Raw genomic sequence first — 7,582 nt, 5'->3', positions numbered from 1 at the left:
CGGGTTAAGTTTGAAATCAACTTTAAAATGATATTTACTATTAATCATATTGGTGGGGGTGGGGGAGAGGGATGGCAGTTGTGAAGGCAATGATAAATATGTTGTCCTGTGGACGACTCTATTAAGACAGAGCGTCCATGGATGGAATTGAGCTTAATGAGGCATTTCCAATTCAGTGGCGGATCATACACGAGCAGGGGGGTTTGGGGGAGAATGCAGCGGCTTACCTGTCGGTCCAACGATGTCTTCACCCTAAAAATCAATTCAATCCGACGTGGAGGTAAAATGTACAAAAATAAATATTTATTAACGGAACCCGAGAACAATGGACGCGACGATAAATAACTAAAACCGAGGTTGGGATCCCACTCACAGACTTCAAATACAAAACAATGGGAAGGATAATAAAATTAACGTTTCGTCGTGTTCTGTGGTGCGTCTCATCTGTCTGGATGTCGGGTCCATTCGGCCGTCCAGGCTCTGATGTTTGCACTCCATCAGGTCCACGTACAGCGCTGCCGGCAAGCCTCGCACCCCTGCGCGATTGCCCACGAGGTCCCGTGTGTGAACGCCGGGCAAGAGTATCGTCGGCGCTCCAACATCTCTCCAACGTCCAACAAGTAGGGCAATCTCCAGATCGCAAGAAAAGAGGTCCAAACAGGAATGAAAGGCAAACAGGGAAGAGGTCCAAATGGGAACGAAAGGCAAACAGGGAAAAGGTACGAGCAGGAAGGAAGCCAAAACGAGCAGAGCCAATGCAAAACGGACAGTCCAGAGCAAGAGGGCCAAGGGAAGAGTGGAAAATGCCGGTAAGCGAGAGGTTTTACTGCTCGGCGTCTGACGTCAGCTCTCTTCCTCTGCCAATCAGTGCCTCCTTTCCTTGTGACCTTTTGCGCCCTTTCACGTCACCGGCACTTCTCCTCCAACCAGTGCGTAGCTTCTTACCCATCTTTTCGTGCCCTCCTCACTGATTGGCCGAGCACCTTTGGTATCACGTCATCATGTGGCACGTCCTTCATCTTCCCTACCCTCCAATCAGCGACCTACCTCCAACTCGCCCTTCCCCTCTGTCAATCAAGAGTCCTTCTGGGTGTGGCTCTCAGCCTGCCTGGTCGGCGTCTGCTTGCCATGACGCCGTAGTGTGTGACTGCTTCCTGTCTGCTCATCCGGTCAGTTTTATTGTCTTGTGGCGAAGGGGGAATTTAATTAGTGTGTGCACTAATGGATCTATCTACTGTATGTGATGTATTGCCATAAGGGTCACCAGGATAATCACAGAGGTTTCACACACATGGGAATTAGCATAATCCCTAGAACTATTTATCATGCCCCATTCCTCATAATGGGGACGAAGATGCACCTTAATCCGAACAAACCGTCAAAACAGAACTTATTACAGGTGAGGTTTCCTATCACGACAGCTGAAGCATGATACCTATGCAGATCTACCTGGATCTATATATCCCCTACCCAACCGACATAACAATATCTTGCTTGTTTGGTTCCAGAGCCACAAGATAAATTATACGAGATTTTTTGCTAAAATTGCTAAAATGTTAGAGAGAGAGAGTGGGTGAGTGAGTGTGGTGTGTGTATCTACCGTGGCTCACTTATATTAACAGGGAATGATAGGATATCGACACCTTAGTCCCATTTCCTACATTTTCATGAGACCGATTTTCATCCAGTAGCACAATTACGGTTAACCACCCTGAAACTCTTTTATTTAATGTTAAAAGTTGTATTTTAAAGACTACTTGACTTGCAGATTTCATGCTACCAATGGCAGGTTAAAAGCACCCATGCCAGCAGAAGTGGCTTGCTGTAAACTCACACACAGCGCATGCGCGAAAGGCCTCGTTAGCATTCATACGTCATCCGTCATCCGTATTGGAGCTGAACAAGCATGTCTTCAGAAAATCAAGCGATGTATACCATGGCCTGACAAAAGTGGCTGGTAAACACCACAACCTGGCGATCGATTAATGGTGCACCTTAATAGGGAGGAGGTGCGTCCTTGCCATCGTGCTTCCTCGTACTGCATCCTTGCTTCCAACTTCTCCATCACCCGACCCACGTGAACAGTCCCGTTGATGGTCCTGCAAGAGAAAATATTCAATTTCCTCCTCCCCATGGATGCCAACCAATGGGGATTGTCCGTGCTTTATCCCTTTCAAGCAAGGAAGCAGCACGTACCATTGTTAAGGTCTTTGGTATGACTTAAACCGGTCCAAACCGGATGGGTGTTTTTTTGGAGACACCATCTCCTTACTGAATGGCCTTTGGCTCCCTGGCGCCCTTTAGCAGGTGTTGTTTTTTAGTCCTAGTATGGTGTAACAGTCACCCTCCCCACTAGCAAAGCCAGTGTTGGGTGTCGGTTTAGTCGCCGACAACTGGACCATGTGGCAGGCAGCATTGGGTTACATATTACCAATGGCAGTCCTAAAAGACTGACCTGACCTGCACAAGAAGTCAGATATGAATCAGTACTGAGTGAATATGTTATGGACAAAATGGTAAGAAGACGAGTTATTGGAGCAGAAACGTAGGTTTTGAGAAAGGAATAAGATCGATAGTGGCAGAGAACTGACATGCAGATGATGAGAAGGATGATGGGATATCTCTGAGGGATAGGAAAAGGAATAAGGATAACAGGAGGTGGGCAGCAATAAGGGACAATAACTGTACAATGCACGTCTGTGTTGGTTGGAGCATGTGCTCAGGAGGGAGGAGGGGATGTGGTCAGGCAGGTCTTAGATATTGGTGCAGTTGGCAGCACAGAACAAAATTGAGGTTGAAGATGGTAGTGGAGAGTGATATGAAAAAAGTGGGGGTGTAGATAGAGGATGCCTGGATAGAGGGATGTGGAGAGAAGCAAAGAAACTTGTGCGGTCAACCCCCATTAATTAATGGTAAGATAAATTGGGTAGTAGTAATACTAGTAGTAGCAGCAGCAGCAGCAGTAACAGTCGTAGTGGCTAGTCGGAGTGACGATGTGGCAACAAATTATGAGTATTGGAAAGGTGGAAAGGGATGGAGATCTGTGGAGCAGTCTTGCACCTAGTGTGCGAAGCTCAATGTATCCTCAATAGAAAATGCAAATATAACAAGAAAGAGCAATCAGAGATTGCAGACCCTCGCCAGGACATGTTTTCAGCGTTTTTTAAAGGCTTTTGTGTGAAAACAAATATGGCGACCGAACCACGTGACCGATAACGTCGTTGTTATTATTTCTTTCCCCCAATTTATCTCTGGCTGATGCTCAAGAAATTTCATCTTGATCGGATGAATGTTTGTACTTGTCGAATTATGACGTCATAATTGAGGCACCTATGACATCATCATTGACATATTTTATTCCCCATGGAGAGTTCTTTACAAAGAGCCATGTCTCATTTTTTTCTATTCAGCGCTTTCGGAGTTATATAGGTGCAAAGTTCATCGGTTTTTCCAAGATGGCGGCCATACCACGTGACATATGACGTCATATTTATCATTTAAAAATTCTACAGGTGAAGTCGCACATATGGTGAAAATTTCCTGTCGATTGGACTAACGGTTGCAGAGAAAATCATATTTATTCTGTGTGGAAAAACAGACAGACAAACAGACAGACAAGCAGACAGACAAACAAACAAACGGCCTCAAATGCAATAACCTCTCCTCAGGCGAGGCTAATAAGCAAGAATAACCACAAAAAAACATTTAAATATTATGGAGGCTTGCCCGCTGTGCGCACATGGTGAAGTTGGAGATGAAAGCTTCTTTGGGAAGCTGTACGTGGAACACGGCATCTCGAGGTACACGTCCATTGTTGTGCACTGTGCTTGCCACGTGAGTATAGGCAAAGCGAGCCGTTATCATCGCCGTCACCTGCATGTTCGATATACCGGCTGGGGGACATGGACTCTGCAGAACAGCATTCAAATGGCTTTTGTAGGACATCTCCATGGGATAATTAAACAGGAACATCCGTATCTAGTTAATGCGTGGAAAGATCTCCTTAGAAAGGTAATGGCAGCAGAAAGAGTAGATAAGTTTAAATTGGAATCATACAGGTACCTAGAAACATTGGAGGTACATGGATATTGTCTGCATTTGTATAGGTAGTTTGTTTGTGGATAGGTGCTCGCTTCTGGGGTTGAGGAAGATTGTTCAATTGTCACGTGGAGTTGCTAACTTTATGTCAATACCACTATTGGACTAAAATTTCAAACTTCATATCGTCATCAGAAAATGCCTTTACGAGACAACACGAATAGTCCACGAGCGGCGTGTATCGATACACGTGATGGTTTTTGATTCTCTGAAAGTTCCATTTGCGTGCAAGTGTAGATCAGGTCCAACCTTGGAAAAGTTTCACCGCCAATGAGAGTTGTGAACAGGTCCTCGGCCTTGGGCACAGGATATCCATCCGTCCAGTTTAGAATGGCGATTTATGGTCTTGTAGTCCCCACAAAAATCGATTGATAAAAATCATACGATAAAATTAAATACGAAGTGTTTGTTTGTATTTGTTTGATTTCAAAGCACTTTGGTTGGTGGTTTCAATGGTTTGGTTTCAATGCACATTTCAATGCAAGGTTGGTGGTCTTTCTGTCTTCTACCGACTCCTCTCCGGCCTTGCTCCCCCAGCTCTCTCTGGGCTCTGTCCCCCAAATATTCCTACAGGACGCACAAGATCTGCCAGCAACCCTCATGGTTAAACTGCCAAAATCAAGACTCTCTGCTCACCTTCACTCCTTCATTCCTCTTTTCTCCCGCCTCTGGAACAAACTCCCTCACTCTCTTCAATCCCACTCCTCCCTCCAGGTCTTTAAAACAGCTGTTCACCACCATCTCTTATCTTCCCCCATCCAAAACATTGATCTTTTCTACCCCCGCTAATTTCACCCCAGATCCACTTTTTTTGAAATACCAACTTCTTTCCTGGAAGTCCGAGCAGTGTCCATGTGTTTTATACCTCTCCCACCCCTCCCCCTTTCCGTGCCTCCTCTCCCCAAGCACTCTCTCCCTCCCACAGATCTCCCGATGTCCCTGCTCTCAAATGTTGTACTTGTGTGCTTCCCTCTCTCCCCCCCATCTTGTCTCCCGCTCCCTTTATCATATGTTTTATGTTTTATGTGTCAGTTTGTTTTTTTGTGATTAATGTTAGCTCTTACACGAACCTCGATCTTGTATACAAAAAACAACAACTCCAGAACCACTGAACAGAATGAGTTGAAAAATAGTGGTTGTACTCTTGGTGTGTAGACTTTAGTTGGTAAGTTTTTTTTAATGGTCCCTGGGTTTCATGGTGGGGCGAGCACCCCAATTCTGGGTAATATAATTGTCATCTCTTCTAATTCTAGGGGAATTGTTTGCTAGTGTATTCAAATACACTGAGCCAGCTCGATTTAAAATGGCAAAGAAGCTCAACAGAAAGGTATTGACACAAAAATACCTTTACTCACAAACAGAGGTTGTTGTTTTTTGGCAGAAGGAGAAATCAAGGTAGATCATCGAGCCACTCACATGATAGGACATTGAATTCAAATAGAAGAAGCTTCCATTAAAAAAAACCCTTACATAATCTCTACAGAGACTTAAGTGACAGGTAAGCGCAACATATTTTCAAACTCGTGATATGCGGAGTCACCAGGAATTGGAGGCAGCATTTGCCCATGCCACAACTCAAAGGCCTACCCTTATCCTAAATCGTTGCAGTCAACTGTCATGCTTTGGTACACAAGGTGCATTAGTAAATTTCCCTCCAGCAGGAAAATTTCCCTCTTTGAGAATAAGAACCACCACTCCTTTTGTGTTTTCAGATGCATAGGGCTGCCAGCTTTTTCTTGGCTATTGAGCGCAATCCTGGGTGGGTCGCCACTCCGACGCAGGATACTCAAATGCCTTATTTATCCCAGTAAGCTGGTACTAATTTTGCCAACCTCGGAAGCATGACAGGCTGAGTAAACCCACCTGGTGTTAATTCAGCGGCACGACAGAGGTTCAAAATCAAGACCCTAAGATCTTAAGCCAGCCACCTTAACCGTTAAGCCACCACCAGTCTTAACTGGTCTTGGCCAATGATATGAAGTGTGAATGTGTTGTTATTGATAAATGCCACTTAATATAAATGTGTTGGCACTTGACATCATTGGTCATGAAGAGTTGTGATGGGAAATGTCCCAAAATACCCGTTTCAACTATATGGACGATATCCAGGGATATTTTACGCTCAAGTTACATAGAGCACACCTTCCCCTTCCTTCATAACATCAGCCTGCACAAAAAGATACATTACTTCAATCAAATAAATTCTATTGGGCATATTTGATGATCTCCATTGGAGTGCAATCTAGTACAAAATTCAATCCTTCAAACTTAAACCAGGTAGTTCATCACAACTTCAAAAATTACAATACACGTCCAGACACTTAGTGTGGTCCACGACCTGTTAAGGACAGATTTATTTATTTTTCTTCGCATATTTTAACCTTTACTGTAAGGTAAATTGTTTGTTGTTGGGATAACAAGAGAAACCAATGCATTAGTTATCCAGAAAAATAAATTCAACACGTTGGTCAAAATCCAAAAACTGGGCTGGACGCACAGCAACAGACACAGACAAGTGATGGACAACAAGTACAGTCCAAAATGGCAACCTAGAGGACCTGGAAGAAGCAGAGGACCTGGAAGACCTGGAAGAACCAAAGATTAAGATGGAGAGAGTAAACTGAATAATTCACTCAAATACAATTTGCCCGAATTGCAGAGAAGACAAATTTTCCGCAGTTGAATGAAATAGACCAGTCAAGTAAAGGGGTCACATGGACCACCCGGTCGATGAGCTTTCAGTCACCTGGTTGTCCCATGCATGGTTCGCTTCAATATGAACTCTAGGAAAGCAGGCCAGGAAGAGCACCGGGAGCAGTATCAAACGCCGCATCGCTCTGCTGTGCCAGGCCGTGACCTCCCTGTGCCAGCACATGCTTTTCTACAAATGTAGTGCAATGAAGAGGTGGAAGGGAGGGTGAGGGGAGTGCAAACTGGCAGCTTGGCAAGCAATCAATATTTACAAGGTTTTCCAGATAGGGTAGAGCTGCAGTAAACTGCCCTCTGCCCTGACCTCGGGATGCACAAACAATCAAAAAGTAACTTTACACACTCACTTTTGAATTGTGCCATTGTGCAATTTCGAATAACTTGGGCCCCTGATGTAAAATTTGAAAAAATATTTTTCAAAGAGGAACGAGACAACTCAAAAATATTCAAAATAGATTTTTTTTACAGGGTCATAGCCTCGTGGAGATGTTGTTGCAAAAAATTATGCACACAAGAGCAGACAATCATTAGACAACACCAGACTTGACTTCACACAACAACAACAACAACAACAACAACAGGCATTTTAAAGGCCATTTTCCCTGCAAGAGCGGGGGTTAGCCTTGCGGTCCCCATGACAATCTTCTCCATTTTGACTTCTCCAGACTTGACTTCATACAAACAGCAAATATAGAAAGAAGAACTAGTCTTGCAGGTGAAGGCGTTAGACAGCATCGGCCACAACCCCGTGCTGCATCTCGCCATCCTGCAACAC

The 7,582-nt window shown here is 44.4% G+C and overlaps 1 long non-coding RNA gene across 1 annotated transcript; it reads right to left on the bottom strand.

Moving 5' to 3' along the window:
• Positions 1-1,578: 1,578 nt before the first annotated feature.
• On the bottom strand, positions 1,579-6,980 carry LOC144891548 (uncharacterized). The gene is made up of 3 exons (XR_013622982.1): positions 6,845-6,980; positions 3,740-3,909; positions 1,579-2,099 (listed from the first exon to the last, which is right to left on the bottom strand). It is a non-coding gene; the product is annotated as an uncharacterized LOC144891548 (long non-coding RNA).
• Between the last annotated feature and the right edge of the window lie 602 nt (positions 6,981-7,582).

Source organism: Myxine glutinosa, chromosome 4, assembly GCF_964187855.1.
Source record: "Myxine glutinosa chromosome 4, kmMyxGlut1.1, whole genome shotgun sequence".
Taxonomy (NCBI): Eukaryota; Metazoa; Chordata; class Myxini; order Myxiniformes; family Myxinidae; genus Myxine; species Myxine glutinosa.
This window is presented reverse-complemented; position numbering and strand designations above follow the sequence as displayed.